The sequence below is a fragment of the Protopterus annectens genome, chromosome 10.part0 (assembly GCF_019279795.1).
Source record: "Protopterus annectens isolate FY-2018-M chromosome 10.part0, PAN1.0, whole genome shotgun sequence".
NCBI lineage: Eukaryota > Metazoa > Chordata > Ceratodontiformes > Protopteridae > Protopterus > Protopterus annectens.
The window spans coordinates 332,453,927-332,479,679 of record NC_056744.1 but is presented as its reverse complement, the minus strand read 5'-3'; the positions used below and the strand labels follow the sequence as shown (position 1 = coordinate 332,479,679).

At 36.9% G+C, this 25,753-nt stretch overlaps 1 pseudogene; it reads left to right on the top strand.

The window, feature by feature from the left end:
* The first annotated feature begins 15,590 nt into the window (after positions 1–15,590).
* Positions 15,591–15,680, top strand: LOC122814661 (annotated as a pseudogene).
* The last annotated feature ends 10,073 nt before the right edge of the window (positions 15,681–25,753 follow it).

Below are 25,753 nucleotides of genomic sequence, written 5' to 3'. Positions count from 1 at the left end.
TACAGATATTTAATATGAGATCTTATTCAGGTATATAGGGCATTTAGGGACAACTACCTCTGGGAATGTTTGGGGTTATCATATAATACTAGAGAATCATCAGATAACCCATGTAGGAGATTCTGTACAGTGTCTCTTACAGATATTTAATATGAGATCTTATTCAGGTATATAGGGCGTTTAGGGACAACTACCTCTGGGAATGTTTGGGGTTATCATATAATACTAGAGAATCATCAGATAACCTATGTAGGAGATTCTGTACAGTGTCTCTTACAGATATTTAATATGAGATCTTATTCAGGTATATAGGGCGTTTAGGGACAACTACCTCTGGGAATGTTTGGGGTTATCATATAATACTAGAGAATCATCAGATAACCCATGTAGGAGATTCTGTACAGTGTCTCTTACAGATATTTAATATGAGATCTTATTCAGGTATATAGGGCGTTTAGGGACAACTACCTCTGGGAATGTTTGGGGTTATCATATAATACTAGAGAATCATCAGATAACCTATGTAGGAGATTCTGTACAGTGTCTCTTACAGATATTTAATATGAGATCTTATTCAGGTATATAGGGCGTTTAGGGACAACTACCTCTGGGAATGTTTGGGGTTATCATATAATACTAGAGAATCATCAGATAACCTATGTAGGAGATTCTGTACAGTGTCTCTTACAGATATTTAATATGAGATCTTATTCAGGTATATAGGGCGTTTAGGGACAACTACCTCTGGGAATGTTTGGGGTTATCATATAATACTAGAGAATCATCAGATAACCTATGTAGGAGATTCTGTACAGTGTCTCTTACAGATATTTAATATGAGATCTTATTCAGGTATATAGGGCATTTAGGGACAACTACCTCTGGGAATGTTTGGGGTTATCATATAATACTAGAGAATCATCAGATAACCTATGTAGGAGATTCTGTACAGTGTCTCTTACAGATATTTAATATGAGATCTTATTCAGGTATATAGGGCGTTTAGGGACAACTACCTCTGGGAATGTTTGGGGTTATCATATAATACTAGAGAATCATCAGATAACCTATGTAGGAGATTCTGTACAGTGTCTCTTACAGATATTTAATATGAGATCTTATTCAGGTATATAGGGCGTTTAGGGACAACTACCTCTGGGAATGTTTGGGGTTATCATATAATACTAGAGAATCATCAGATAACCTATGTAGGAGATTCTGTACAGTGTCTCTTACAGATATTTAATATGAGATCTTATTCAGGTATATAGGGCGTTTAGGGACAACTACCTCTGGGAATGTTTGGGGTTATCATATAATACTAGAGAATCATCAGATAACCTATGTAGGAGATTCTGTACAGTGTCTCTTACAGATATTTAATATGAGATCTTATTCAGGTATATAGGGCATTTAGGGACAACTACCTCTGGGAATGTTTGGGGTTATCATATAATACTAGAGAATCATCAGATAACCTATGTAGGAGATTCTGTACAGTGTCTCTTACAGATATTTAATATGAGATCTTATTCAGGTATATAGGGCGTTTAGGGACAACTACCTCTGGGAATGTTTGGGGTTATCATATAATACTAGAGAATCATCAGATAACCTATGTAGGAGATTCTGTACAGTGTCTCTTACAGATATTTAATATGAGATCTTATTCAGGTATATAGGGCATTTAGGGACAACTACCTCTGGGAATGTTTGGGGTTATCATATAATACTAGAGAATCATCAGATAACCTATGTAGGAGATTCTGTACAGTGTCTCTTACAGATATTTAATATGAGATCTTATTCAGGTATATAGGGCGTTTAGGGACAACTACCTCTGGGAATGTTTGGGGTTATCATATAATACTAGAGAATCATCAGATAACCTATGTAGGAGATTCTGTACAGTGTCTCTTACAGATATTTAATATGAGATCTTATTCAGGTATATAGGGCGTTTAGGGACAACTACCTCTGGGAATGTTTGGGGTTATCATATAATACTAGAGAATCATCAGATAACCCATGTAGGAGATTCTGTACAGTGTCTCTTACAGATATTTAATATGAGATCTTATTCAGGTATATAGGGCGTTTAGGGACAACTACCTCTGGGAATGTTTGGGGTTATCATATAATACTAGAGAATCATCAGATAACCTATGTAGGAGATTCTGTACAGTGTCTCTTACAGATATTTAATATGAGATCTTATTCAGGTATATAGGGCGTTTAGGGACAACTACCTCTGGGAATGTTTGGGGTTATCATATAATACTAGAGAATCATCAGATAACCTATGTAGGAGATTCTGTACAGTGTCTCTTACAGATATTTAATATGAGATCTTATTCAGGTATATAGGGCGTTTAGGGACAACTACCTCTGGGAATGTTTGGGGTTATCATATAATACTAGAGAATCATCAGATAACCTATGTAGGAGATTCTGTACAGTGTCTCTTACAGATATTTAATATGAGATCTTATTCAGGTATATAGGGCGTTTAGGGACAACTACCTCTGGGAATGTTTGGGGTTATCATATAATACTAGAGAATCATCAGATAACCTATGTAGGAGATTCTGTACAGTGTCTCTTACAGATATTTAATATGAGATCTTATTCAGGTATATAGGGCGTTTAGGGACAACTACCTCTGGGAATGTTTGGGGTTATCATATAATACTAGAGAATCATCAGATAACCTATGTAGGAGATTCTGTACAGTGTCTCTTACAGATATTTAATATGAGATCTTATTCAGGTATATAGGGCGTTTAGGGACAACTACCTCTGGGAATGTTTGGGGTTATCATATAATACTAGAGAATCATCAGATAACCCATGTAGGAGATTCTGTACAGTGTCTCTTACAGATATTTAATATGAGATCTTATTCAGGTATATAGGGCGTTTAGGGACAACTACCTCTGGGAATGTTTGGGGTTATCATATAATACTAGAGAATCATCAGATAACCTATGTAGGAGATTCTGTACAGTGTCTCTTACAGATATTTAATATGAGATCTTATTCAGGTATATAGGGCATTTAGGGACAACTACCTCTGGGAATGTTTGGGGTTATCATATAATACTAGAGAATCATCAGATAACCTATGTAGGAGATTCTGTACAGTGTCTCTTACAGATATTTAATATGAGATCTTATTCAGGTATATAGGGCGTTTAGGGACAACTACCTCTGGGAATGTTTGGGGTTATCATATAATACTAGAGAATCATCAGATAACCTATGTAGGAGATTCTGTACAGTGTCTCTTACAGATATTTAATATGAGATCTTATTCAGGTATATAGGGCGTTTAGGGACAACTACCTCTGGGAATGTTTGGGGTTATCATATAATACTAGAGAATCATCAGATAACCTATGTAGGAGATTCTGTACAGTGTCTCTTACAGATATTTAATATGAGATCTTATTCAGGTATATAGGGCGTTTAGGGACAACTACCTCTGGGAATGTTTGGGGTTATCATATAATACTAGAGAATCATCAGATAACCTATGTAGGAGATTCTGTACAGTGTCTCTTACAGATATTTAATATGAGATCTTATTCAGGTATATAGGGCGTTTAGGGACAACTACCTCTGGGAATGTTTGGGGTTATCATATAATACTAGAGAATCATCAGATAACCCATGTAGGAGATTCTGTACAGTGTCTCTTACAGATATTTAATATGAGATCTTATTCAGGTATATAGGGCGTTTAGGGACAACTACCTCTGGGAATGTTTGGGGTTATCATATAATACTAGAGAATCATCAGATAACCTATGTAGGAGATTCTGTACAGTGTCTCTTACAGATATTTAATATGAGATCTTATTCAGGTATATAGGGCGTTTAGGGACAACTACCTCTGGGAATGTTTGGGGTTATCATATAATACTAGAGAATCATCAGATAACCTATGTAGGAGATTCTGTACAGTGTCTCTTACAGATATTTAATATGAGATCTTATTCAGGTATATAGGGCGTTTAGGGACAACTACCTCTGGGAATGTTTGGGGTTATCATATAATACTAGAGAATCATCAGATAACCTATGTAGGAGATTCTGTACAGTGTCTCTTACAGATATTTAATATGAGATCTTATTCAGGTATATAGGGCGTTTAGGGACAACTACCTCTGGGAATGTTTGGGGTTATCATATAATACTAGAGAATCATCAGATAACCTATGTAGGAGATTCTGTACAGTGTCTCTTACAGATATTTAATATGAGATCTTATTCAGGTATATAGGGCGTTTAGGGACAACTACCTCTGGGAATGTTTGGGGTTATCATATAATACTAGAGAATCATCAGATAACCATGTAGGAGATTCTGTACAGTGTCTCTTACAGATATTTAATATGAGATCTTATTCAGGTATATAGGGCGTTTAGGGACAACTACCTCTGGGAATGTTTGGGGTTATCATATAATACTAGAGAATCATCAGATAACCCATGTAGGAGATTCTGTACAGTGTCTCTTACAGATATTTAATATGAGATCTTATTCAGGTATATAGGGCGTTTAGGGACAACTACCTCTGGGAATGTTTGGGGTTATCAAAAAGTACTAGAGAATCATCAGACAACACATGTAGAAGATTCGATAGGAATGAGAAGTGCACTAATTGGTTCTCTGACAGAGGAGCTGATGCATGGAACAGACTATCAAATTACATTAGAGCAAGTACTAGTTTAGATATTTTTAGGATTAGCCTGGACACTTATTATGGGAACAGGTGTTTTGGTATATTAGCAAGCTAGAAGGGCATTAATGCCCGTTCTTGAAATATTTGTATGAATATATGTATGATTGAGCTGTCCGAGTGTGTGTCCCAGCAGGTATGTCCCCAGCCTTGATCAGCATACTGCCCTCACCTAGAATGATGTCACAATATAAACAAAAAAAAAAAAGATTGATTTCAGTAATTGGCTTAGTTTTTGGTGTCATTCAAAGGGGGATCCAATTCCCATCAGCCTAGGAAGCCATGGCCAACAAACCTCGCTGCTTTGCCATAGAGTTTGCACATGGCACCTCTAGGCTTTTGACTGCTGGCAAAGGCTCTTGCCTCCTCCACAGTGCCTTTTTTTTTGCAAAGTTTCAAAAACAAACTTACCAACGTGAAATTTTCCAATCCTAACAAAATAAGGGTCATGCCGCTAAACACTAGGAGCTTAAACCAACACGCTGAAAGCACTTTTATCACTGGAAGATGTAGATGTTTGTGCAGTCACAGAAACCTGGTTCAAGGACTCTGAGAGTACCTCGGCCTTGCAAGGTTACAATACCTCCCACACCTTTAGACCAGAAAATGAACTTATAAGAACCAAAGGAGGCAGTGTTTCTATCTATATTAGAGAGAAATTCACTTCCCATCTAGTTAGACTGGACAACTTCATGGAGTTACTCCAAGTTCAGGTTACAATGAGTAAGACCCCATTCAAGTCATAACTAGTTATAGATCACCCTCAATTTGTCATGATGCACACAAAGCCTACTTGACCAAACTGGAGACAATCCAAATATTACTGAACACTCTGGTTATGGGAGATTTCAGTTATCCCACCATCAACTGGGACTCCTACTCTAGCCTGAACCTGCTAGCGTAAAAGTTCTTGACTTTGTTAACTCAAATGCCCTGGAAAAATTGTTCGTACCCAGACAAAAGGAACAAACATACTAGAGCTGGTCCTCACTAACATGACAAACAGATACAGTACAGCAACTGTCAGACCCTTATTAGTTAAAACTGACCACAAATCAGTCACCTTCAAACTGACACTAACACTGGAACTCACAAAGGATGAAATCAGACTAAAAATCTTCACCAAGGCAAACTATACCCTCCTAGGTTTAAATGCATTCCAAGCCCCACCCCAAGGTGAAGGTGGTAACTACACTGAAGCTTACATTAAAGCCCTGTACAATCACTTAAATAAGTGTATAAACTTGGCTGTACCAAAAAGAATCAAAGCCAGAGCTCCAAACTGCCATGGTGGACATCTAACATCAATAAACCTTACAATAAAGGCAGATATTGCTGTCCATGAAAACAAAGGCAAGACCCCAGCAATGGAAAAGCACCCTCCTCAGCCTCAACAGGCAAATAAGACAAGTTGTCAAATCCTCTAAGAGCCTCTTTGAGAGAAACTTAGCAAGTACAGCCAATGATAACCACAAGGCCTTTTACAGCTACATATGTAGCCTAAGAGGCAGGACCCAAGCATGTGCAGAACCAGTGACCAACGGTATCACACACTGACCCCACAGAGCCAAGGATAACCATAAGGCCTTTTACAGCTACGTTTGTAGCCTAAGAGGTAGGACCCAAGCATGTGCAGAACCAGTGACCAATGGTATTACACACTGACCCCACAGAGCCAAGGATAACCATAAGGCCTTTTACAGCTACGTACATAGCCTAAGAGGTAGGACCCAAGCACGTTCAGAACCAGTGACCAATGGTATCATACACACTGACCCCACAGAGCTAAGGATAACCTTAAGGCCTTTTACAGCTACATACATAGCCTAAGAGGTAGGACCCAAGCATGTGCAGAACCAGTGACCAATGGTATCACACACACTGACCCCACAGAGATAGCAAACCTGTTAGCAGATAGATTTGGTGAAAATTTCACCCCCATTCCCCTCCAAATCTTGCCCCAACCCCCCCCCCATATCTGAAGAACGGATCATCAAAGCCTTGTGCAAAGCAAAAAACACAACCTCTATGGGACCAGACAGCATCCCAGACTGTCTTTTAAACAGGCTAAAACATGAACTAACATCACCATTAAGTACCCTTTTCAATCATAGTCTAACCACAGGCTTTGTGCCTGCAGAATGGAGAACAGAAGCAGTTATTAAACTCCGCAAAGGTGGCCTAGCAACAGACCCAGGGAATTACAGACCCATAAGCCTGACCAGCCTCATCTGTAAGGCAATGGAATGTATCATTATGGACTTCATAAATAAAGGCATAGGTAACCTCCAAACCTTGGATTCTACCCAATTCAGCTTCATCAGGGATAGATTCTGCCTGTTAAATCTTCTGAATTTTTTTAAAATGTGACCAGGGCCATTGATGAGGGCAAATCTGTGCACAGCATACCTCAACTTGGCAAAGGCTTTCAACACAATCCCACACTCAAGCATTACTGATAAACTTAGCAAACTGATTGTAAACCTCTTCATTGTAAGATGGGTTGCTAATTGGCTCACAAACTGGGCACACATTGTGAATCATACCTCTCAACTGTACAGATTTTTGCAGAATGTCCAGATTTTTGCCTCATATTTTTGGTCTGCTTCTCATAAAATTGTGTTTTTTCTGGAAAATCATTGGCAAATCATTAAGGGTTGAAATCAGAAAATAATGACAGACATTTGCATTTCAGACTTCATACCTTTGAGAAAAGTCATGCTAATGCAAAACCTGTTATTCTATCAACTTTCTAAGATTGTAAGAAGAATATTTAAAAAGTGCCCCTATTTTTGGACCTTTGTTCTCCCCATTATTTATAGCTTTGTCCAATTTTTTTGTCTAAGAAGTTGAGAGGTATGACACTATGACACATCAACCAGCAGACCTGTTACCAGCGATTTGCCACAGGGGTCAGTCCTGGACCCCCTACTGTTTGGCATATATTTCTTACAAGTTCAAGTCAAAACTAAGGGGTTGTGTCTGACAAAGGTTGCAGTCAACTGCAAAATGGGTGCAATTATTAAATCACTAGATGATATCAGTGTACTCCGGGGGGGGGGGGTCTTACGCAGACCAACGACTGGTGTCTTAGTCACAGTCTCAAACAGAATACAAAGAAATGCATCATTATTCCCTTTGGCACAAACAATGTCCCCTCACACTATCAAATCAACAACAATACCCTAAGTATCCACAAAATGGTAAGGGACTTGGGTTCACAAGTTGACCGCGACCTTAACTTTGACCACCATGTGTCTACTGTCATAAGGAAGGCTTTCTATTTAGCACACTTGATTAGTAAAGGCATCGCCTTGAGAGCAAAAGCAGTTATAACCCCTCTATACTCTGCACTAATCCAGCCCATAATCGAGTGTAACTCCCCATTTGGCATGTTCTGTACAAAACACCTACAGCACTTGGAGAGACCTCAGAGGTTTCTAACAAAGAAGATCAAGGGACTTCAGCACATGCCATACACAGACCGAGTAAAGTCCCTGTCACTTTATTTTGCATCATATAGACTTTTTAGGGGTGACTTATGCCTAGCTTACAGAGCAATCTCAGACCCAAATCTAATGACCTTGCTGCATATCAACAAATCAAACAGGACTAAGGCCACCCATTCCAGGGAGCTAAATATAGCCTGTGAGTTAAATAGGACATGCTGGAGAGACATTATCTCCTAGTGACTGCCCCAGTTTTGGAATAGGCTACCTATTCATGTGAAACAGAACACATCTATGACACTGTTCAAAAGGAACCTGGACGAGTGGATGGGGCACCTTAAATTCTTACCAGGAATTGTGCCCACAACCCCCTGGTCATGGGCAGACATTACTAAATGAAATCTTGGGTATTAACTAACATTTCTATGGCAGTAGATTGGGATGAAATGACTAGGCTTGAAATGACCTCCAGGTCAATAGCCTAGCAATCTGCTATGATCCTTTGATCCTATCCCCTAACCCTATCCGCAAGCCCTGTGCCACAAATCCTATCCCCAACCCTATCTCCAACCCAGTCCCCAACCCTATTCCTCCAACCCTATCTCCAACCCTATCCCACAAACCCTGTGCCACAAACCATAACCCACAAACCCTATCCCCAACCCTAACTCCAACTCAGTCGCCAGCCCTATTCCCCCAACCATATCCCCAGCCTATCTCCCAATCCTATCCTCCAACACTATCCCACAACCCTAACCCCAGTCCTAGCCTCAACTCTATCCCACCAGCCATATCCCCCAATCATATCCTCCAATCCTATCCCCCAACCTTATCCAGTCAACCCTAAACTCCAACCCTATCCCCTTTTCTCATCTCTCACCTCCCTCATCTGTTTGTTGTCCACATCTCTCCCTTACCAGCTGTCCTCCCTCTGTCTGTATGAATTATAATTCCATTGTCAAACTCAGCCCCTCTGTGTCAGTACCTCCCCTATTGGTCTTTGTGCTTTATGTTTGTTCATGTGCCACAGTTTCCTTACCCTGCCTTCCCTTGTATATCCTTTCCCTTCAGCCTCCCATCTCCAAGTTTTATCTTCCATGTCCTTTTCTCTGCTCCTCTGCTTGCTCTTCTCCCTTTCCCTACCTTCCTGTACACCTGTTTCCTCAGCATGTAAAGCAGTAAAACCATCTATAAGCATTGCTAAGAGCCACTTCCTTCATCTTCCGATTATTCTCATAGTATCACAATGATGGACATGTGCACATGCTTATGAACATACATGCTTTATGCCTGACCACCTGTTCCCTCAGCATGTAAAGCAGTAAAACCATCTATAAGCATTGCTAAGAGCCACTTCCTTCATCTTCCGATTATTCTCATAGTATCACAATGATGGACATGTGCACATGCTTATGAACATACATGCTTTATGCCTGACACTAGTCTTTGCAACATTCTTGGCTTTAATTATGAAAACCACTCTCTCACCACTGAGCTTGTCATTTTCACAAGTGAGTTTCTTAAGCTAAACTGACAATTACCTTTGAACTGTGTTGTGCACCTCAGTGTCTATGAGATAGCCCGTTGGGCAATTGAGGAAGGCATGTTTTTGAAAACTGGGGATTATTTTGCAGTTTTAAGCTACAAGTGATGTTTGTTTTAATGATAAATGTGGTTAAGAATGAAATGTGAGAGTGTCTTGATATTTCACTTCAAAACGCAAGAAAATTCAGGGCCTTCAACACACGACCTACATGGACAGTTTGAAGGCAGTGTCACTGCACTCGGTATCTTATAGGCTGCTGAAAGGCAACTTGTGCCTGGCCTACAGAGCAGTCTCAGACCCTGCTGTAATGGAAATGCTGCACATCCACAAGTCACATGGGACAAGATTCACCTGCTCTGAGGACCTTAACCTGGCCTTCGATATTAACAGGACATGCTGGAGGACAGATACAACTTAGACACTTGGATGGGTGACCATAAATTTACCCTGGGGGTGTCACTTTTGTCTGTCTTGGGTAAGGGCAGTCAGTGCTGATCATAGACTCATGATGCAAATATAGACCATACAACTTGGTCAATAAGGGAACAAGGGTGTAACATGGCTGGGCTTATAAAGGCCCAAGGGCCAATAGCCTAGTAACCTCCTACGAATGTAGAAACCTAAAAAGAAAAACTTACTGGTTGCTTCCTGCTGCTACAGAAAAATAAAATACAGGCTGAGGAAAATTAATTAGTAGATGCTGAGCAGGTGGACAGTGACGGGGTACAAGATTCTGACACCTTAGGGTATATGGTATACTTTCAAAGATGCCTGGTTAGGGTGTGCTTGTAGTTATAGAGCAAAAGCATGTAAATTAATCCTAACTCCATGTTTTATATTCTCAGTCTGCCTGTAGTTTGAAGTCACAGAAGTATAGTTAGTGTGGGGTGAGAGGGGCAATAGCTAAGGGTGCAAAGTGTTGGGTTGGCATGATCGGCCATCCATCATCTTGTATTGCATATGTGGTCAAACCTGACTACTGCAACAGTCTGTATGTGTTATAAACGTTGTAGCAAGCAGTTTGCTACAGTTTAATACAAGTTTTTTTTTTTGTTTTAACTAAAATGAGCATCATAGCACTCCATGTAGGCAGGGTATAAACTGTAGCAACTGTTTTCTATAGTTTTATTATTATTTTTTTTTTTTCTTTTAAATGCACTAAATGTGCAGAAGGAGGGCCAACTATAATGGAATTATAACATCCTTAGCTCTAAATGTGGTGCCTTTACTTATATGATGTGCTACAGCAAAGGATTTCCGTACTGGTGGTCAAAGTTCACATTGCTGTCAACCTGAGTACTCAGATCACGTACTGCTGGGCCTACACTTGGGGTGCACCTTCATGGGCTTCATCCTTGTGATCAAACCATGTCATCCTCGGGGAAATCTTTAATATACCCACACCCACTCATTGGTTATTGCTTAATTATTTGTAATATTCAACTTTTTTTTTTTAATTACAGCAGTGTTTCTTCTAGCACTAATCAAACTTATTGTTGTATAATTATTTTCCTGTGTTGATTGTATTTCTACTCGTGCATTTAATTTTTCTGGGCAGAACCTGAAATGGATCCATTTTGATCAGTATTCTTCCTCAGTTAAATGTAGATAAATACATAAATAAACAAACAAACAAATAAATAAATTAGTATTATAGTTTAGTTTGTCAAAAACAGCAGTTTTTGGGAAAAACAATGAATATTTTTATTGGGTGAAGCCATATCCAAACATTTTTTATGTAATCTTATGGGGGGGGGGTAAGAGTTTACACATCCCCTGCAACACTCATATGATTTCCTCTCCCAGATTTGTTTTTGGGGAGCATGGGATTTTTGGTGATTCATACTATAGCCATGCATAACTGCTTTATTATTGTCATCTCGTCAGATATCCTCTGCATCTTACAATGAACTGACAATGTCCTAAAGAAGAAAAAAGCTCTGTCTTTGCGCAGATGACTTGGGTTTGAATACACTTTGCATGATGAGCAAATGTGTACATTTTGTTGTAATTTTTCCCTTATTGCTCTTGGAGCTTTTCTCTGTGTATCTCCACAGTAAAAGGGCCTGACGGAGTTGGAATATCTTGGTTACCAAAGAATAATCAGTAAATAAATAAACAACCATGTCCTGGACTTAAACTATGCATTAGGGAAACACACATTTTTAGAATGAGATAATTTATTTATTTTTTATTAATTTTTTTTCTCCTCTGGACCTACCTGATCACTCCACTACTTATGTCCATTCATTCTGATGGGGGCAAGGGCCAGTCATCCTTGGGCTAGGCGAGAGTCCCGTGACCATTCACTGCTGCCCATGGACTCTTAACTTATTGTTCCCTCTATAGTGAGAGTTGGGTGGTAGGCAGTGGGCTAGCATCTTTAAAGGAGCACCCTCCCCATGCTCCCTCCCCATAAGAACCTCCATAAGTGGGATGTGCAATGAGTGCCAGGGATGTAAGCCACTAGGGCAATCCCTGTCCACTCTAAGCCACTAGGACAATTCCTGTCCACTCTAAGCCACTAAAACCATCACTGTCCACTCTGAGTCACTAGGAAAATTCCTGTCTACTCTACTCTATTCCTGTCCACTCTAAGCTACTAGAACCATCACTGTCCACGCTAAGCCACTAGGACAATCCCTGTCTACTCTAAGTCACTAGGACAATTCCTGTCTACTCTATTCCTGTCTGCTCTAAGCTACTAGAACCATCACTGTCCACTCTAAGCCACTAGAACCATCACTGTCCACTCTAAGCCACTAGGACAAGCCATGTCGACTCTAAGCCAATAGAACCATCCCTGTCCACTTTAAGTCACTAGGACAATACCTGTTCACTCTCAGCAAAGCATGGCAGGCAATAACCCTGGTCTGTACTAGAAATTGTGGTATGTGCATGAGCCCCAGAATGTAAACCTCCCCCTACTTCCCCCAAGAAAGGAGAGCATGCACCACCCCTGAATCCTCTTCCTCCCTCTGAGCCTTATTAAGGGCCCAAGCCTCTAATAACACATGAGCCGTGTAGGTCATAGTCAGGGCTTTATCCCTGTATATCATCAACGCTGACTGCAGAAACAGATTATTACACTATTCAAAAATGTCCATTGGCTAATACCAGCAAATTAGGTACTGCTCTTCAAGTTGTATGTATGTCATTAAAGGCTGAAAGTCTTGATAACCTCGTTACACGTTAATTCACAAAATAGGGGGTGAATATTTCTTTATTTATATTTCATAACAGACTGGCTGGACTGGTCTGAATGCACTTTTCAGACATTACTGAGGTGAAATGGTTTACAATAATTTGAGTCAGAACAGACATACACAGATCGATACAACAAAGATGGAAAAACTGTTTAATTTACATTACTGGGAAAGCAAAGCATAATATACACTCTAAAGTCACATCACATTAATTATAAAATCTGTATATAAACAGTGTAAAAATATTTGTTCAGAGTAATCTGATAACTAATAGACAGGTAGTTCTAGTAACCGAAGGCAGAATAAAAGAGGTAGTCTGTTACAAGAAAAGGGTTAAATAATTTAGAGTAGAGGTAAATAGAAGCATATGAATCATATTATCCTCTCATTGTAGTGTCAAATTAGAAAATATTTGTCTGATATTACTGAGAATAGGGCAATAGTAAATAGGGCAGAGGTGGAGCACATGTTGGGTTATTTGGAGAAAGATGGTTAAAAAGGCAGGATCATTTTGAATAAAAAATGATGAGAAGGCTGAAGGAAGAAGGAACAGCAGGATAAATGCAAAGTAACCCCCGTATTTAAACTTGTCAAAACACAGGGTTACTCATAACCAATGAGCATCGTTAGCAGCAGTCACATGACCAACAACCATCTGAGAATAGGGTTAACAGCTTTTCAAATGCCCAAAGTGGGACATTTTTGGTACAAACGTCAGATTTGACAGGCTGAAACATACCCGCGGCCAGTACAAAGGACAGAACTTCACTTCTTTGCCTAAATAAAATATTATTCTCATAGCATTTTAGTTGCTTATTCTGTTTCCTATAACCTTTAGGTGTCTCAGATACAGAATATCTGTTTTATGTAACCATTACATAAAATATAGGAAATAATTTTGTCCTAATATCTCAGGACATTTGCCATTTCTACAATTTCTATGCAGGACACAACTGCCCAATAAAGGACTTTCTCTCTCAAAGTGGGACAGGTGCTAACCCTATCTGAGGAGTATGACAATTATTGTGTCACGGAAGTGTATTTAGTGAAGACTAAGCTCAGATGGGCTGGAAGTTTATATTTAAGAGATCAGTGATTACTAGTGCCAAAAAGCTCTGAGGAGAGGGAATTTCATATGGCTGGTCCCATACTGGAAAAAGGGTTTTCAGTAATAGTTAATATGAAGTTTGGTGAGTGAAAATGCTAGCATTTTCCTTTTATAACTTCAGACAATACTTACTGCTGTGCAAATGGATTTTTCTTGCCACCATTTGACAATATTCATCCATTTATGAAGTACAAGTGACATATGGCAAGTGAACTTTTAAGTAATAAGAAATACGTAAACATCTCCATTGAGGAGCAGTGATGTTTAACAGGCTTAGATTTGACATGAACTTGCAAACTTTGTATAAATTTGTCTCTAGGTGCTCAGATAAGGTTCGTAAATATTTTCTGAGAGTCATTTGGTCGAATTTAATTTTGACCTAAAACATTTCTGAAATAAAATTTAGTCAGTTGTTATGACCATATTTCTCCCCGGGGCTAAAACCTCATTCACCCTTCACATAGGTGCTTCTTCCTCTCCTTGTCTGCCCTTAATATAATAAGCACCATGGTCACTGCACCCTTGGGGTATTGAAATGCTCCTCCTTTGCCCCAATTCATTTTGATGAATGTGATTTTCAATGATTTGGCCAAATAAACATAGCTTGCAACCAGACTTTTTTTTAAGAATTTGACCGTTGTTACTCAATAGCAGCTGAACCATTCCTGATGAGTAGAAACTCTTACTCTGGTTGAGTAATATGAATGTACCTGCCACTACAGGGGCAGGTGTCACTGTTATGAAGTCTGGTTGACTTGTGAACCGTTCTATCCCAGGAGAGAAACAGAATTAGATCAAACCCTATCCAAGATACTGAAAACATAAGCTTTGCTTTGCTAGTGTGTCCATTGTTTCAGGAGTGACCAATGTGGGAATATCAGGCAGTCTCTGAGACCTACTAAAAACAATTACATTGTATCTTAGTAGCTTTGATTGACAATTTAAATTACCACTGCACCATAAACACACATTTTCAACTTCCTACAACTTATTTTCCCTCCCAACAAAGTTATCCAAACGCTTATTGCATATACAAAATGCAACTACTGCATATACAAAATGCATGAATTAGCTGGTTTTCATTTTCTGTGGTATTTCTGTCTTATTCAGCATTGCCAGAACACACCACGTTGGGTTTATATGAAATCTTGTATTATTTCATGTGTACTTCACTGGCTCTGAAATTTTATTGCCAATTACATTTAAAATATGTTGACCAGGAAAATCCCACATAAAATATAAGACAACAATAATCCTACATGCTGCCCTTTCATATTAAGCAGAATACTTCCCTAGTAACTTTTAAAACTAGTCTGGATGACTGTATGGGTGGTCAGACATTTTTGTCGGGGATATGTGTGGAAAATCTGCTTAAGGGTTGGCACTGTTGACACTGTTAGTCTACTATTAGCTATGGATGATGTGGCTGAGGGTCTTGATGGTCTCCTTGGCTGTAGGCTTAGTAAGAACCAATGAACCTTAGTACCTATATGTAGCCCTGCCCTAAGTATTCTCTTATAACATTTGTAATGTTTGTGTGCTTGCCTTGGCAGCACATACACTAAAATTGGAATGATACAGAAAAGATTAGGATGACACACAAATTCATGAAGAACTCCATATTTTTCAGTTTGGCATTTAGTGCAGAGGACTAAAGCTCTAACTTGTTAAAGAGCTGGTTCCTGTGTCAAGGGTACATGGTTTGAATCTTTTTACTTTCATTTGTCTATTCTGTGATCTTGGGCATGCCACTTAACCAGACAAAGTTTTGAGCCAAACAGGAATTTTGTCTAGGTTCCTTAATGGTCTCCTGGTCTGCATTCATAGTAGCAATCTAGGAATTTATCAGGATACTTAATAAATACTCAGAAAACATGAATATGTAACCGGCTTCCATGAGGTCGTTACTATGACTGCCTTCTAAAATAAATAAATAAATAAATAAATAAATAAAATAAAAAAAAAACTATATTTTATTTTGTATATTATCTGTTTAACTTGCTAGGATGTCATGTAACCTTTTATGCCAATTTATTTTTTATCCTTTTATATTATCTGTTTCTATTGCTATGTTTCTCATGTAACCATTTATGCCTTTTTGTGAAAATGTACAACTTATGGAGCTTTTCTCCCTGGGCCTCTACTGAAAACGGACATATATCCAGTTGGACTAGCCCGGTCAACAAATGTAAAATAAAATAAAAATAAAATAAAATTCTAGAAAGAAGTGCACCACCTGATGTGCATTTTCTGCCTGTGAGCTGACTAATTTTAAAGATGCACACACACATACACACACACACACACACACACACACACACACACACACACACACACACACACACACACACACACACACACACTCTTATACTCTGATGTAGTACCCCCGCTATTGGGACCACAAACATATTGAATCTGTGGGGTTGCAGGCTTCAGATCTGTAAAAGCAAACCAAGAAAGTGAGGAAAAGGAGATCCATTAGTTACAAGAAATGTGCACTATTCCACGGAAGCAATTATTAATCACCCTCTGTAAATGAAACAAAAAAACATGTAAGTCTGTGAAATGTGCACTATTCCACGGAAGCGATTATTAATCACCCTCTGTAAATGAAACAAAAAAACATGTAAGTCTGTGAAATGTGCACTATTCCACGGAAGCAATTATTAATCACCCTCTGTAAATGAAACAAAAAAACATGTAAGTCTGTGAAATGTGCACTATTCCATGGAAGCAATTATTAATCACCCTCTGTAAATGAAACAAAAAAACATGTAAGTCTGTGAAATGTGCACTATTCCATGGAAGCGATTATTAATCACCCTCTGTAAATGAAACAAAAAAAAACATGTAAGTCTGTGAAATGTGCACTATTCCACGGAAGCGATTATTAATCACCCTCTGTAAATGAAACAAAAAAACATGTAAGTCTGTGAAATGTGCACTATTCCACGGAAGCGATTATTAATCACCCTCTGTAAATGAAACAAAAAAACATGTAAGTCTGTGAAATGTGCACTATTCCATGGAAGCAATTATTAATCACCCTCTGTAAATGAAACAAAAAAAACATGTAAGTCTGTGAAATGTGCACTATTCCACGGAAGCAATTATTAATCACCCTCTGTAAATGAAACAAAAAAACATGTAAGTCTGTGAAATGTGCACTATTCCACGGAAGCGATTATTAATCACCCTCTGTAAATGAAACAAAAAACATGTAAGTCTGTGAAATGTGCACTATTCCATGGAAGCGATTATTAATCACCCTCTGTAAATGAAACAAAAAAAATGTAAGTCTGTGAAATGTGCACTATTCCACGGAAGCAATTATTAATCACCCTCTGTAAATGAAACAAAAAAACATGTAAGTCTGTGAAATGTGCACTATTCCATGGAAGCGATTATTAATCACCCTCTGTAAATGAAACAAAAAAACATGTAAGTCTGTGAAATGTGCACTATTCCACGGAAGCGATTATTAATCACCCTCTGTAAATGAAACAAAAAAAATGTAAGTCTGTGAAATGTGCACTATTCCATGGAAGCGATTATTAATCACCCTCTGTAAATGAAACAAAAAAACATGTAAGTCTGTGAAATGTGCACTATTCCATGGAAGCGATTATTAATCACCCTCTGTAAATGAAACAAAAAAACATGTAAGTCTGTGAAATGTGCACTATTCCACGGAAGCGATTATTAATCACCCTCTGTAAATGAAACAAAAAAAACATGTAAGTCTGTGAAATGTGCACTATTCCACGGAAGCAATTATTAATCACCCTCTGTAAATGAAACAAAAAACATGTAAGTCTGTGAAATGTGCACTATTCCACGGAAGCAATTATTAATCACCCTCTGTAAATGAAACAAAAAAACATGTAAGTCTGTGAAATGTGCACTATTCCATGGAAGCGATTATTAATCACCCTCTGTAAATGAAACAAAAAAAATGTAAGTCTGTGAAATGTGCACTATTCCACGGAAGCGATTATTAATCACCCTCTGTAAATGAAACAAAAAAAATGTAAGTCTATGAAATGTGCACTATTCCACGGAAGTGATTATTAATCACCCTCTGTAAATGAAACAAAAAAACATGTAAGTCTGTGAAATGTGCACTATTCCATGGAAGCAATTATTAATCACCCTCTGTAAATGAAACAAAAAAACATGTAAGTCTGTGAAATGTGCACTATTCCATGGAAGCAATTATTAATCACCCTCTGTAAATGAAACAAAAAAACATGTAAGTCTGTGAAATGTGCACTATTCCACGGAAGCGATTATTAATCACCCTCTGTAAATGAAACAAAAAAACATGTAAGTCTGTGAAATGTGCACTATTCCACGGAAGCGATTATTAATCACCCTCTGTAAATGAAACAAAAAAAATGTAAGTCTGTGAAATGTGCACTATTCCATGGAAGCGATTATTAATCACCCTCTGTAAATGAAACAAAAAACATGTAAGTCTGTGAAATGTGCACTATTCCATGGAAGCGATTATTAATCACCCTCTGTAAATGAAACAAAAAAAACATGTAAGTCTGTGAAATGTGCACTATTCCACGGAAGCAATTATTAATCACCCTCTGTAAATGAAACAAAAAACATGTAAGTCTGTGAAATGTGCACTATTCCACGGAAGCAATTATTAATCACCCTCTGTAAATGAAACAAAAAAAACATGTAAGTCTGTGAAATGTGCACTATTCCATGGAAGCAATTATTAATCACCCTCTGTAAATGAAACAAAAAAACATGTAAGTCTGTGAAATGTGCACTATTCCACAGAAGCGATTATTAATCACCCTCTGTAAATGAAACAAAAAACATGTAAGTCTGTCAAATGTGCACTATTCCATGGAAGCGATTATTAATCACCCTCTGTAAATGAAACAAAAAAACATGTAAGTCTGTGAAATGTGCACTATTCCATGGAAGCGATTATTAATCACCCTCTGTAAATGAAACAAAAAAAACATGTAAGTCTGTGAAATGTGCACTATTCCACGGAAGCGATTATTAATCACCCTCTGTAAATGAAACAAAAAAAATGTAAGTCTGTGAAATGTGCACTATTCCACGGAAGCAATTATTAATCACCCTCTGTAAATGAAACAAAAAAACATGTAAGTCTGTGAAATGTGCACTATTCCATGGAAGCGATTATTAATCACCCTCTGTAAATGAAACAAAAAACATGTAAGTCTGTGAAATGTGCACTATTCCATGGAAGCGATTATTAATCACCCTCTGTAAATGAAACAAAAAAACATGTAAGTCTGTGAAATGTGCACTATTCCACGGAAGCGATTATTAATCACCCTCTGTAAATGAAACAAAAAACATGTAAGTCTGTGAAATGTGCACTATTCCACGGAAGCGATTATTAATCACCCTCTGTAAATGAAACAAAAAAAACATGTAAGTCTGTGAAATGTGCACTATTCCATGGAAGCAATTATTAATCACCCTCTGTAAATGAAACAAAAAAAATGTAAGTCTGTGAAATGTGCACTATTCCACGGAAGCGATTATTAATCACCCTCTGTAAATGAAACAAAAAACATGTAAGTCTGTGAAATGTGCACTATTCCACGGAAGCGATTATTAATCACCCTCTGTAAATGAAACAAAAAACATGTAAGTCTGTGAAATGTGCACTATTCCACGGAAGCGATTATTAATCACCCTCTGTAAATGAAACAAAAAAACATGTAAGTCTGTGAAATGTGCACTATTCCACGTAAGCAATTATTAATCATCCTCTGTAAATGAAAAAAAAAACATGTAAGTCTGTGAAATGTGCACTATTCCACGGAAGCAATTATTAATCACCCTCTGTAAATGAAACAAAAAAAAAACATGTAAGTCTGTGAAATGTGCACTATTCCATGGAAGCAATTATTAATCACCCTCTGTAAATAAAACAAAAAAAATGTAAGTCTGTGAAATGTGCACTATTCCACAGAAGCGATTATTAATCACCCTCTGTAAATGAAACAAAAAAACATGTAAGTCTGTGAAATGTGCACTATTCCATGGAAGCGATTATTAATCACCCTCTGTAAATGAAACAAAAAAAACATGTAAGTCTGTGAAATGTGCACTATTCCACGTAAGCAATTATTAATCATCCTCTGTAAATGAAAAAAAAAACATGTAAGTCTGTGAAATGTGCACTATTCCACAGAAGCGATTATTAATCACCCTCTGTAAATGAAACAAAAAAACATGTAAGTCTGTGAAATGTGCACTATTCCACGGAAGCGATTATTAATCACCCTCTGTAAATGAAACAAAAAAGACATGTAAGTCTGTGAAATGTGCACTATTCCATGGAAGCGATTATTAATCACCCTCTGTAAATGAAACAAAAAAACATGTAAGTCTGTGAAATGTGCACTATTCCACGGAAGCGATTATTAATCACCCTCTGTAAATGAAACAAAAAAACATGTAAGTCTGTGAAATGTGCACTATTCCATGGAAGCGATTATTAATCACCCTCTGTAAATGAAACAAAAAAACATGTAAGTCTGTGAAATGTGCACTATTCCACGGAAGCAATTATTAATCACCCTCTGTAAATGAAAAAAAAAACATGTAAGTCTGTGAAATGTGCACTATTCCACGGAAGCAATTATTAATCACCCTCTGTAAATGAAACAAAAAAACATGTAAGTCTGTGAAATGTGCACTATTCCACGGAAGCGATTATTAATCACCCTCTGTAAATGAAACAAAAAACATGTAAGTCTGTGAAATGTGCACTATTCCACGGAAGCGATTATTAATCACCCTCTGTAAATGAAACAAAAAAACATGTAAGTCTGTGAAATGTGCACTATTCCACGGAAGCGATTATTAATCACCCTCTGTAAATGAAACAAAAAAAACATGTAAGTCTGTGAAATGTGCACTATTCCACGGAAGCGATTATTAATCACCCTCTGTAAATGAAACAAAAAAACATGTAAGTCTGTGAAATGTGCACTATTCCACGGAAGCAATTATTAATCACCCTCTGTAAATGAAACAAAAAAAATGTAAGTCTGTGAAATGTGCACTATTCCACGGAAGCAATTATTAATCACCCTCTGTAAATGAAACAAAAAAACATGTAAGTCTGTGAAATGTGCACTATTCCACGGAAGCGATTATTAATCACCCTCTGTAAATGAAACAAAAAAACATGTAAGTCTGTGAAATGTGCACTATTCCACGGAAGCGATTATTAATCACCCTCTGTAAATGAAACAAAAAAAATGTAAGTCTGTGAAATGTGCACTATTCCACGGAAGCGATTATTAATCACCCTCTGTAAATGAAACAAAAAAAACATGTAAGTCTGTGAAATGTGCACTATTCCACGGAAGCAATTATTAATCACCCTCTGTAAATGAAACAAAAAAACATGTAAGTCTGTGAAATGTGCACTATTCCACGGAAGCAATTATTAATCACCCTCTGTAAATGAAACAAAAAAACATGTAAGTCTGTGAAATGTGCACTATTCCACGGAAGCAATTATTAATCACCCTCTGTAAATGAAACAAAAAAACATGTAAGTCTGTGAAATGTGCACTATTCCATGGAAGCAATTATTAATCACCCTCTGTAAATGAAACAAAAAAACATGTAAGTCTGTGAAATGTGCACTATTCCACGGAAGCGATTATTAATCACCCTCTGTAAATGAAACAAAAAAAACATGTAAGTCTGTGAAATGTGCACTATTCCATGGAAGCGATTATTAATCACCCTCTGTAAATGAAACAAAAAAACATGTAAGTCTGTGAAATGTGCACTATTCCACGGAAGCGATTATTAATCACCCTCTGTAAATGAAACAAAAAACATGTAAGTCTGTGAAATGTGCACTATTCCACGGAAGCAATTATTAATCACCCTCTGTAAATGAAACAAAAAAACATGTAAGTCTGTGAAATGTGCACTATTCCACGGAAGCAATTATTAATCACCCTCTGTAAATGAAACAAAAAAACATGTAAGTCTGTGAAATGTGCACTATTCCACGGAAGCAATTATTAATCACCCTCTGTAAATGAAACAAAAAAAACATGTAAGTCTGTGAAATGTGCACTATTCCACGGAAGCGATTATTAATCACCCTCTGTAAATGAAACAAAAAAACATGTAAGTCTGTGAAATGTGCACTATTCCACGGAAGCGATTATTAATCACCCTCTGTAAATGAAACAAAAAAACATGTAAGTCTGTGAAATGTGCACTATTCCACGGAAGCGATTATTAATCACCCTCTGTAAATGAAACAAAAAAACATGTAAGTCTGTGAAATGTGCACTATTCCACGGAAGCGATTATTAATCACCCTCTGTAAATGAAACAAAAAAAATGTAAGTCTTTGAAATGTGCACTATTCCACGGAAACGATTATTAATCACCCTCTGTAAATGAAACAAAAAAACATGTAAGTCTGTGAAATGTGCACTATTCCACGGAAGCGATTATTAATCACCCTCTGTAAATGAAACAAAAAAAAATGTAAGTCTGTGAAATGTGCACTATTCCACGGAAGCAATTATTAATCACCCTCTGTAACTGAAACAAAAAAAACATGTAAATCTGTGAAATGTGCACTATTCCATGGAAGCAATTATTAATCACCCTCTGTAAATGAAACAAAAAAAATGTAAGTCTGTGAAATGTGCACTATTCCACGGAAGCGATTATTAATCACCCTCTGTAAATGAAACAAAAAAACATGTAAGTCTGTGAAATGTGCACTATTCCATGGAAGCAATTATTAATCACCCTCTGTAAATGAAACAAAAAAAATGTAAGTCTGTGAAATGTGCACTATTCCATGGAAGCGATTATTAATCACCCTCTGTAAATGAAAGAAAAAAAAACATGTAAGTCTGTGAAATGTGCACTATTCCATGGAAGCGATTATTAATCACCCTCTGTAAATGAAACAAAAAAACATGTAAGTCTGTGAAATGTGCACTATTCCACGGAAGCGATTATTAATCACCCTCTGTAAATGAAACAAAAAAACATGTAAGTCTGTGAAATGTGCACTATTCCACGGAAGCAATTATTAATCACCCTCTGTAAATGAAACAAAAAAAACATGTAAGTCTGTGAAATGTGCACTATTCCACGGAAGCAATTATTAATCACCCTCTGTAAATGAAACAAAAAAAACATGTAAGTCTGTGAAATGTGCACTATTCCACGGAAGCAATTATTAATCACCCTCTGTAAATGAAACAAAAAAACATGTAAGTCTGTGAAATGTGCACTATTCCACGGAAGCGATTATTAATCACCCTCTGTAAATGAAACAAAAAAAATGTAAGTCTGTGAAATGTGCACTATTCCATGGAAGCGATTATTAATCACCCTCTGTAAATGAAACAAAAAAACATGTAAGTCTGTGAAATGTGCACTATTCCATGGAAGCGATTATTAATCACCCTCTGTAAATGAAACAAAAAAACATGTAAGTCTGTGAAATGTGCACTATTCCACGGAAGCAATTATTAATCACCCTCTGTAAATGAAACAAAAAAACATGTAAGTCTGTGAAATGTGCACTATTCCACGGAAGCAATTATTAATCACCCTCTGTAAATGAAACAAAAAAACATGTAAGTCTGTGAAATGTGCACTATTCCACGGAAGCAATTATTAATCACCCTCTGTAAATGAAACAAAAAAACATGTAAGTCTGTGAAATGTGCACTATTCCACGGAAGCAATTATTAATCACCCTCTGTAAATGAAACAAAAAAACATGTAAGTCTGTGAAATGTGCACTATTCCACGGAAGCAATTATTAATCACCCTCTGTAAATGAAACAAAAAACATGTAAGTCTGTGAAATGTGCACTATTCCATGGAAGCGATTATTAATCACCCTCTGTAAATGAAACAAAAAAACATGTAAGTCTGTGAAATGTGCACTATTCCATGGAAGCGATTATTAATCACCCTCTGTAAATGAAACAAAAAAAATGTAAGTCTGTGAAATGTGCACTATTCCACGGAAGCAATTATTAATCACCCTCTGTAAATGAAACAAAAAACATGTAAGTCTGTGAAATGTGCACTATTCCACGGAAGCAATTATTAATCACCCTCTGTAAATGAAACAAAAAAACATGTAAGTCTGTGAAATGTGCACTATTCCACGGAAGCAATTATTAATCACCCTCTGTAAATGAAACAAAAAAAATGTAAGTCTGTGAAATGTGCACTATTCCACGGAAGCGATTATTAATCACCCTCTGTAAATGAAACAAAAAACATGTAAGTCTGTGAAATGTGCACTATTCCATGGAAGCGATTATTAATCACCCTCTGTAAATGAAACAAAAAAAACATGTAAGTCTGTGAAATGTGCACTATTCCACGGAAGCAATTATTAATCACCCTCTGTAAATGAAACAAAAAAAACATGTAAGTCTGTGAAATGTGCACTATTCCACGGAAGCGATTATTAATCACCCTCTGTAAATGAAACAAAAAAACATGTAAGTCTGTGAAATGTGCACTATTCCACGGAAGCGATTATTAATCACCCTCTGTAAATGAAACAAAAAAAATGTAAGTCTGTGAAATGTGCACTATTCCACGGAAGCGATTATTAATCACCCTCTGTAAATGAAACAAAAAAACATGTAAGTCTGTGAAATGTGCACTATTCCACGGAAGCAATTATTAATCACCCTCTGTAAATGAAACAAAAAAACATGTAAGTCTGTGAAATGTGCACTATTCCATGGAAGCGATTATTAATCACCCTCTGTAAATGAAACAAAAAACATGTAAGTCTGTGAAATGTGCACTATTCCACGGAAGCGATTATTAATCACCCTCTGTAAATGAAACAAAAAAACATGTAAGTCTGTGAAATGTGCACTATTCCATGGAAGCAATTATTAATCACCCTCTGTAAATGAAACAAAAAAAATGTAAGTCTGTGAAATGTGCACTATTCCACGGAAGCGATTATTAATCACCCTCTGTAAATGAAACAAAAAAACATGTAAGTCTGTGAAATGTGCACTATTCCACGGAAGCAATTATTAATCACCCTCTGTAAATGAAACAAAAAAATGTAAGTCTGTGAAATGTGCACTATTCCATGGAAGCAATTATTAATCACCCTCTGTAAATGAAACAAAAAAAAACATGTAAGTCTGTGAATTTCCTTTTAACAAATTTTAACCCCTTGAAATGAACAAAAACAGGAAGCTTTTAATTCACTTTAAAGAAAAAATCCCTCTGTAAAGGGAAACAAAAACAGGGAAGTTTTAAATTTCCTTTAAAGAAACAAAAAATTTCTGTAAAGGGAAACAAAAAATGAAGTTTAAATTCCCCTTTAAAAAACAAAAAAATATCTGTAAAGGGAAAAAAAACCAGGGAATTTTAAATTTCCTATAAACAAAAAATTAATCTGAAATGCAATCAAAATTTTTAAAATTCTGTAAAAAAAAAAAAAAAACATGAAGTTTAAATTCCTTTAAGAAAAAATATCTGTAAATGAAAAAAAAAACAGAAGTTTAAATTCCTTTAAAACAATTAACCCCCTTGAAAAAAAAAAAAAAAACAGAAGTTTAAATTGAATTTTACAAAAAAAATTTAATCCCCCTCGAAATAAAAAAAAACTGAAATTTTAAATGTTTTTAAAATTAT